The 9,847-nt window shown below is 33.2% G+C and overlaps 1 long non-coding RNA gene across 1 annotated transcript; it reads right to left on the minus strand.

Annotated features, from left to right (window-relative positions):
* Positions 1-3,653: 3,653 nt before the first annotated feature.
* On the minus strand, positions 3,654-4,977 carry LOC137656036 (uncharacterized). The gene is made up of 3 exons (XR_011046917.1): positions 4,918-4,977; positions 4,466-4,651; positions 3,654-3,967 (listed from the first exon to the last, which is right to left on the minus strand). It is a non-coding gene; the product is annotated as an uncharacterized lncRNA (long non-coding RNA).
* Positions 4,978-9,847: the final 4,870 nt, after the last annotated feature.

A 9,847-nucleotide genomic window follows, 5' to 3' on the forward strand; every position in this document is an offset into this window, starting at 1 on the left:
TATGCATACATACATACATATGCATACATATATATATATATATATATATATATATATACATATATATATATATATATGTGTGTGTGTGTACATATATATATATATATATATATACATGTGTGTGTGTGTGTACATATGTGTGTGTGTACATATATATATATATATATATATATAATGTATATATATATATATGTATATATATATATATATATATATATATGTGTGTGTGTGTGTGTGGAGTTCTTTAATTAATAAATCAAGAAAATTTAGCCGATTCCCACTCTGTTACAATTAGTGTTGTCTATTACGTATGATTACCGATTATGAAAATTCTTAACAAAGGTCCATAGGTCCATGTATGATATCACTAACACGTGAATTTCACCCTTATAATCACAAATAATTCAAGATTTCAAATTAACTCTGTCTTGACAAAACAGACTAGAAATATTCGTTTTCGGAAAACTTCTATGCACAATAGACAATACCAAAAGACTAAACCTTAAACCACTTGTCCATTATTATTATTATTATTATTTATTATTATTAAATGCTGAGCTACAACCCTAGTTGGAAAAGCAGGATGCTATAAGCCCAGGGGCCCCAACAGGGAAAATAGCCCAGTGAGGAAAGGAAACATGGAAAAATAAAATATCTTAAGAATAGTAACAACATTATAATAAATATTTCCTATATAAACAATAAAAACTTCAACAAAATAAGAGGAAGAGAAACTAGATAGAACAGTGTGCCCGAGTGCACCCTCAAGCAAGAGAACTCTAACCCAAGACAGTGGAAGACCATGGTACAGAGGCTATGGCACTACCCAAGACTAGAGAACAATGGTTTGATTTTGGAGTGTCCTTCTCCTAGAAGAGCTGTTTACCATAGCTGAAGAGTCTCTTCTACCCTTACCAAGAGGAAAGTAGCCTCTAAACAAGTAAATTGCCGTAGTTAACCCCTTGGGTGAAGAAGAATTGTAGAGCATAATAAAGTACATCTTGACTTTACTGCGCACATTTATGGCAGTATCAAGTTTGTAATTAGAAGGGTTTTGACACCAATGCCCGTGACTATTATAAACTTTGAAATGCATCGCAAGTAGAGTTTAAGTTTTGAGAAAGAGGACCGTCGTAGGAAAACTTGTAAAAAGCTAAATAACTTGGATAAAACCTGAAAATAAAGGTAACTGACAAAATCGATATAAATTTTCCACCCAAATACAGAGTTTGACGGTCAAACCATATTTTCGTGCAAACCCCAGATTTTAGTCAAACTATTATTTTTTCAAACCGAGTCACAACCCCCATAAACCGGATACGCTAGTCAGTGTGTCCTGTTTGTGTAAGGTTATTTTTTCTCTATCTGTTAAACACAGCAGTTTGCCAAAGCTGTAAATCTTGAGTTCTATAATCATTGTTATAAAAAAGTAGGCATGGGGTTAAACGCTCCCTGCAATAGCAAACAAGGCAAGTTCCTTACAATATAGAACGGTCTTTAAAACGATCTACATAAAAAAAAAAAAAAAAAAAGTTATTCAGATTTTTATGAAAGCTATTAAATATAGTTGTCTTTATTTTCATAACAAAATGACAAAATTCACGAGAGTTTCGAAATCCTCACGATTCTTAAAACCGTTGAAGTATCTGCCCATATAACTCTAGCGGTAGATGAAGATCTGCTGCAGCCCCATAAACACTTCAATGGTAATAGAAATAAGATTTTATTCCCCAGGTACGAACTCGCCTTAACATTCAGTATCCCAAAAGAAAAAACCTTCACATAAACAAAACAAAATTTTAAATTAATTTTCATTACAAAGAATTGATTTTTATATAAGAAAGTTTGTTTAATTAGCTCAACTTAATTGTTGTTAGTTGAGAAAATTTAAAAATTTTCTTTCAAAATTACGAAAAATAAGCTTGGAACGCAAAATTTAACATTATACTCAAATTACGAGAAAAACTTTGGAACGGAAAATTTAACATACTCAACTTCATTGCTGTTAAAAAGTTAAGAAAATTTAAATATCTCAGTTCAAAATTACGAAAAATAAACTTTGGGATGCAAAATTATCTCATCTTAAAACTGGCTCCACCCTCTTTTAAACATTACGCAAGCAGAAATGTTTAGCAACTAGTTTTGAAATTTCAGTACAGCGAAACTTGAAGCGCTTATACGATTATCAACCCATTGTACTCTTATTTTCTAGGCTTCCAATGGTCAAACTAAAGCTCAAAGTTTTATACTGAAATTCTATTCTTCCAAGACCAAAAAGTTTTTATCACCCTCAAAATTCAGTTTATTATATACTTTAAAATACGAATAAAAGAAGAATGAAACTATCTTTAGTTGCAGTTTAACATTGAAGGGTTAAGACTTCAATTGTTTAGGCTTTACAGGTTTGCTTTTAGTAGAAACAATCAAGAATGACACTTCATAAAATTCATCCTGTACACAGGATTTGAGATACAAAATATTACATCAGAATCATTAAAGAATGAAATTTTAGTGTCTCAACACACTGACAACCTAGGGTACATTTAGCAAACACCCCTGGGATCATCATCTTCCTTAACACTATCAAATTATATTATCAATTGCCAAGCTACAACCCCAGTTGTGAAAGCAGGATGCTTTAAGCCAGAGAGCTCCAACAGGGAACATAGCCCAATGATTATAGGAAATATTTTTACTGAAATTTAAAAAAACAAAAACAAATTTCAATCCCTAGCTAAATGAAACTTCACGAGTACTGTCTCGTCACTTCACTAATTCGACGCAGGATATCTTAAAGATATATGTAAGGTAGACAAAGTTGTAGTTCAGCTTAATGAGATACTCCACAGATTTTTCAAATCTGAATTGGTTAGCAAGAAGGAAAAGGTTTCTCATATGAAATCAAAACTTTAAAATTTTCAATTTACTTTATATCTATTCTTATACCAGTCCTCATATACCCATTTTGAAGAGTCAACATGCAATTTCCTTATTACAAAGGCAAGTCGCCTTTTCAAAAGAGTTAATTTTAAAGATAACTAATTTAAATGGTTAAATTAATTTCATACATTGATGCTAAAAATGAAAGCTCAATTTTCAATTATCAACATATTTCAATCAACATACTTCAACATTCCAATTACCAACATTACAGTAATAGATTAAAGTTAAAGCAAATATGATAAGGACGTAATGGCAAAGATTAGAAATTTATTTGATTACATAAAATTTAACATTAAATAAAAAGGAAAAATATGGGTCCGAACAACCATTAATTTAATGAGCTTTATACTTAAGACTACTGAAATTTAAGTCTTCTGAATTCCAAAGAATCTATAATTCCAATAAATGATCACCAAATCAAGATTTAAATTTTCTTCAACTACCAACTTTCCAGGATTGCATCTGCCAGAATTGAAAGGAAATTAAAAAAGAAATTTCCAGTAACCAGTTTCATATAAATCTCTAGCTATAATTTGCATCTTCTCAATAAGATAAAGGACACCATAAACTATAGAATAAGAAATTTTATTAATTTTGTTGTAATAACTTACCAGTAACCCATTTTACTGAAAAATATAATAGGTTGCCAAGTCTTCTAGTTTAAACTGGATTTCCAAACATTCTAATGGACATCTTTATCCAAATATTTAGAGACTTTGATTATCAGGATTTTCAGTTACTATCCTGAAGTATTTATAGAAGATATCTGCATCAGGATTTCCAGTAACTATCCTGACGTATTTATAGAAGATCTCGGCATCAGGATTTCCAGTAACTATCCTGACGTATTTATAGAAGATCTCGGCATCAGGATTTCCAGTAACTATCCTGACGTATTTATAGAAGATCTTAGCAGGGATTCAAGTAATATTCAACTGTACCAAACAGCCATAAGGTAGAACATTTAGATTTAGAATCATAGAATTTCTTGAAGTCATTTTATCCTGAAGTCGCGCCATCCAATCTGAAAAGTATTAAGTATTAGAAATACTTCTACTAAAAGTTTTTATCCCTAAATTATTAACAATCTTAAACCTGTAATATTAAAATTAGCAACAGTAGAATAAATGAAACTGTTTTCTTTAATCTTTTCTGGATGATTATAAAAAATCTTAAGGTTAAAATAGAATTTAATTTAATAGGCAATTAGGTTAATAGTCATAAAGAACATTGAAAAATACAGAATTTAATACTATGGAATTATGAAAAACTAATTTAAGTTTGTGATTAAAAGGCCTTAAGTAAACTGCCGAACCTAAATAAAGGTACAAAACGTTGAACACTCACCGAACTTAAAACTAAAGGGTTTAGAAGCAAGCCTCCCTGTGGCACACGGTAGACCTTCAACGGTCTACTGTGTGTCACAAGGAACGTCCTCCCCTGATTGGGGGCGCCGCCCCCAATCGGGGAGGACTAGCTTGCTTCAAAGGGGGTTAAAAACAAACCATAGAATAATACATGCCTTTTAATTCAGACTGAAAAATACTTCACCAGGCTCCAGCGTTGTCACCAGTCAGTCTCTTAATTTAGCGACACAGATCTGTACGTGAGGATAATACAGGTAACACCAGCTCTTATCAAGCTTAATTGCCATCCAAATCATCAGCTTAGACGAACAGGTAATCAAGGGATCCCAATCTCATCTTTCCTGAAAATACAAATAAACCGGGAAGTTAAAACATAGATATTCAAAACAAAGTATACAGAAAAATTTAAAAAGTTATATTTAAAACACTCAATATACAAGAGATATAACTTCTAAACCATTATGTTAAGACATGGGTATTTGAAATATAAATTTAGAGAGTATAGAAATAATTTGTATATCAACAGGCGTCCAATAAACACCAAAACATCATATAGTAATAGAAACTTACTAAAGTTGAAATAACCACAACGCAGTTCTTTACTTACCTACTAAACAATTCTCGAGTTAACTCGTATACTGGTGAGCACCAACCACCCAACTATTCGTCGTAACGGCGAGGCAGCCAGAGGAATCTTCGCTATGCCAATCCAAGGACTCTAAAGAGAGAAAGTCAGGAACTATTACAAACGTAACCATCACTCGCTTGGTACATTTCTTAAAAAGTCAACTTTACGGCGGCCGAGAATGAAAGTTATTTTTACAGAATAACTTCCTTCTTATAAATACTGTGCTTTTAGCTTTACCGATAGTTACATAGTCTGACTTGATTACATTTATGTGGAAAAGAGGCATATATATATATATATATATATATATATATATATATATATATATACATATATATATATATATTATATATATATATATATATATATATATATATATATATATATATATATATATATATATATATGTATATATATATATCCATATATATATATATATATATATATATATATATATATATATATATATATATATATATCGTTTGATAAGCTTCTTGATGTTGAAATTCATATTTCAACTATAGTGAAGCAGATGATTTATCCATAGCATGGGTTTACGTATTTTCTGATTATTGAGAATGTTTTTTACTTGTATATCGATTCTGGGTGATTCCTGCTATCTTTGGTAAGATAATACATACGCAAATAAGAAGAGAGAGAGAGAGAGAGAGAGAGAGAGAGAGAGAGAGAGAGAGAGAGAGATCAAACAACCTTCGGAAGTATATGAGAGTTTGAAAATAACGGGCTAGCCAGGTAGTACTGTATGTCGAGGCCCAAGCAAAATATAAGATTTTTCATTCAGCTTCACTGAAATATTCTTAATAAATATGAGGAAAACAAACAGCGAATAACAGCCGATTTAAGGACATGTAATGTTTTTTTTTTTTTTTCCTTTTTTTTTTAGTGAGAAAATTTAGTCACACGTAGTTTACTTTTATACAAATATATCTCTATAATATAGACATTTATACCTTTTCATGTTAGTTATCATAATGTCATACATAAATCATCATTTACATCTGCTATACATACATTAGTCAGTCACATATGTAGTGTAATTAGAATCATTATTAAAATTAATTGCTTGTAATTCTATTCTATAAATAACACAGAAACAAGTAAAAATTTCAAACTTAAAAGTCTGAGTTTTTCATATCTTCATTTTATAAATCAATCTCTGGCACCGTTGTTCAATAGTTGAGATACTACCGCTAGAGAGTTATGGGGTCTTTTGACTGGCCAGACAGTACTACATTGGATCATTCTCTCTGGTTACGGTTCATTTTCTTTTTGCCTACACACACACTGAATAGTCTGGCCTTTTCGTTACATATTCTCCTCTGTCCTCATACACCTGACAACACAAATTTCCAAATAATTCTTCTTCACTCAAGGAGTTACTTCGCTGTAATTGTTCAGTGGCCACTTTCCTCTTGGTAAGGGTAGAAGAGACTCTTTAGCTATGGTAAGCAGCTCTTCCAGGAGAAGGACATTCCAAAATCAAACCATTCTTCTCTAGTCTTGGGTAGTGCCATAGCCTCTGTACCTTCGTCTTCCACTGTCTTGGCTTAGAGTTCTCTTGCTTGAGGGCACAGATATTTATTTTAATATTGTTACTCTTCCTAAAATATTTTATTTTCCTTTTTTCCTTTCCTCACTGAGCTATTTTCCCTGTTGGAGCCCCTGGGGTTATAGCATCCTGCTTTTCCAACTAGGGTTGTAGCTTAGCAAGTAATAATAATAATAATAATAATAATAATAATAATAATAATAATAATAATAATATGCCTGTTGCATAAGATTATTCATATCTTTGATCATCCTTTGCATTCAGATCTTCCCAGACAGTACCATCCTGCACATATTACTAAGTATGCAATTAATTCTAATAGTCATGCCTTCTCTATCATGAGGCCCAATACTACACAGTATTCTAGAAGTTTAATTCCAGGTATGACAAGGTTGTGGAACTTCAAAAGTTCAAACTAGCAGCGAATGTTTTTATGTTGAAGAGGCTGACATAAATATATCTTTTTAGTTTATATACGAAAGATCTGTTTTAATGTTGTTACTGTTTTTAAGATACTTTACATTAATTGTTCCTTATTTAACTTTTGGCTCATCTATTTCTTTTCCTCATTGCGCTATTTTACCCTGTAGGAGCCCTTGGGTTTATACCATCCTGCTTTTCCAACTAAGGTTGTAGTTTGGCTAGTAATGATAATAATAAAAATCCCATTGAAATTTCCACTTTCATTAGATAAGAGCTTTTCTCCAAATACTGAACAGAACAAAATCTAACTGAAAGAACAGCCATGTCAGAGTTTTTTGAGAATTGATCTGACTTCCTCGAAAATTTCATTGTCACCTGATAAGTGTTCCAATACATGGTTTAATCTCCTAAAGAAAATATATCGAAATAAATTCAGCAAAGTAAACAAAAGTGGTTAGATTACCAACAGAAATATGCACACCAATGAAACACAAATTAATATAAAAAACAGAATGATACTGATATTTTCAAAAGACAATAACTCAGAACACCCAGACACGCAAAGGCATAGAAATTAAAACATTAACTTAAACACAAATAAACATAAAAAACAGAATGATACTGATATTTTCAAAAGACAATAACTCAGAACACAAAGACACGCAAAGGCATAGAAATTAAAACATTAACTTAAACACAAATAAACATAAAAAACAGAATGATACTGATATTTTCAAAAGACAATAACTCAGAACACAAAGACACGCAAAGGCATAGAAATTAAAACATTAACTTACCCTAATATCTCGGCCATGTAACGAACGATAACAATGAATAAAACGTAGTAAAATGACAGGCACAACTTTATCATCGTTGGCAGCGCGCTTTCGCCGCGCCCTGGCGAAATCAGCCCCAGAAAACCCGCCATCATCGATGCCAGAACCTGCCGGAAGACTGTGACTTACAAGCTCAATCCTCAAGGTCGAAAATCAAAAGCGATCGCATGGGGTAAAACGTCCTTATGGAATCGAGTTCCTTATACCTCTGGGCCATCGAAATCCCATCAACTATGACAAGGGGGCCTTTCAAATCCTCTGCTATTTTTCCATTTCGCGCGTCAGTGGCCGCGAAGTCCCCCCTACTTATTGTGGTCCCTTTTAGAAATGATCGCGGGAGGTTTATGCTTCGCTTTTACAAATTGGACCAGCAATGATCTCTTTCTGTGTATTTATTGTGAAGGAAGTTTGTTATTAAATGCCATTCATGCCGCTGATGCAAAGCGGGTACTCTGACAGTGGCAGCCACATTGTCTACTTTCCCGTTTTTTATATATTTGAAATATTAACTCGCTGAATAAGCTTTGATATTTGCCGTCAAGAAATACAGGGACTGGACATCTCGTTTAATGAATCTTTACACGTGATGAATAAAATTGTACGTTTGTTAAAAGATCACAGCATTGCAATGCTATAATTCTACAAGTCCTCAGAGAATTGCATTAGCAAACTGCTGTACAGGTTTCATTAGGTTTTCCAGTGATGAATCAGCCTTTCTATTTTCATTCATCGGTTGTGTATCGAAGTATAAACTAGATATGATAATTAAATAGACTAGTCACTGATAAAAGCTAGAATATCTTCATGAAATGGCCAAACGATTTAGGCCTGTGACCCATGAACAAGCTCAGAGGTAGCAAAACGATTTAGGGCCGTTGCTTCAAACTGCAGATTCGGCTCCTGTTGATCTTAGAAGTGCCATAGGTGCTAAAGAGTCAATCAAATGAGATGGATTAAAGCTAGGATAGAAAAGTGTATGGGATGAGAAGAACCCCTTGTTTAGTGTGGAATCTACAAAGATTAAAGATGCTTGGTTTTAGTTCCAGTTTCATCAGAATAGATGCTCGCCAGAACGTATGCCTGGCAACCACAGCAGTGGCCTCCCCAGTAAACAGCTTAAATTCATGGTTACGGGCTAGGATCGATCTGCTGCCATGTGAATGCTAAGCGAACAAATTACCACTGTACTAGCCAGGATGCTAGTATTTAGTACTGGTTTAAAAGAACCAATACTTAATTCTTTTTTTTCGTTGGTCGCCAATCTGAAAAAGAAAAGTAGTGTAACCAGTATACATAAAAACTTCTATACACTGTTAAAAAAAAAAAGCGTAATTTTAATTGGAAATTCTCCGTAAAAATATACTTTTCTCAGCCGTATTTCAGTAAATACAGGCGGCCGTTATTTCTACCCTACTTTGTTATTATCTTTTATGGGTTGCTGACCGTAATATCACTCCTTAACGTCAATATATTCGTTTTCAAAACGGTTAATATCTGCAACATTTATTTCAGGATTTTTACTGTATCTTTAAGGTAAATTTTTAACAGTGTATCTAACAATGATTTCTTCTTATTTGCTATCTCCACTTTACATACAAAAAAAAAAAAAAAAAAAAAAAAAAAAAAAAAAAAAAAAAAAAAAAAACACGCTAAATAAAAGTTGTTTAGGACGCAGACGCGAGAGGAGTAAGGAAAAGTATTTCCTCCCCAAATGAAAAGTTATGGGCGTTGTTTGTCCCTCTCCCACTAAAGCTCCCATAACTGAAGACACTCGGCTGGAAAATTATAACGACCCCGAGAAGTAAACCTCTGGGTTTTTAGAGATCTCCCTCAACTTCCCTCCCACATATCTCCCTATCTATCATCCTCCCCCCCCCCCCCTTCTCTATGACCTACTCCCTACCTCCCTCTCCCTCCTTCTACTACTCCTCCTTTGCAAAATCCCTTATAGTCTTAGTCCTCGAGGTCCGATCACCAAAGCCTTCATAACTGGAGACGCTCAACTGGAAAAGCATCCTGGTCTTATTCTGGGTCTTACACATTCCTAACCCCCCCCCTCCCCACCCCCCTCTTTCCTCCT

Source organism: Palaemon carinicauda, chromosome 17, assembly GCF_036898095.1.
Source record: "Palaemon carinicauda isolate YSFRI2023 chromosome 17, ASM3689809v2, whole genome shotgun sequence".
Classification (NCBI taxonomy): domain Eukaryota; kingdom Metazoa; phylum Arthropoda; class Malacostraca; order Decapoda; family Palaemonidae; genus Palaemon; species Palaemon carinicauda.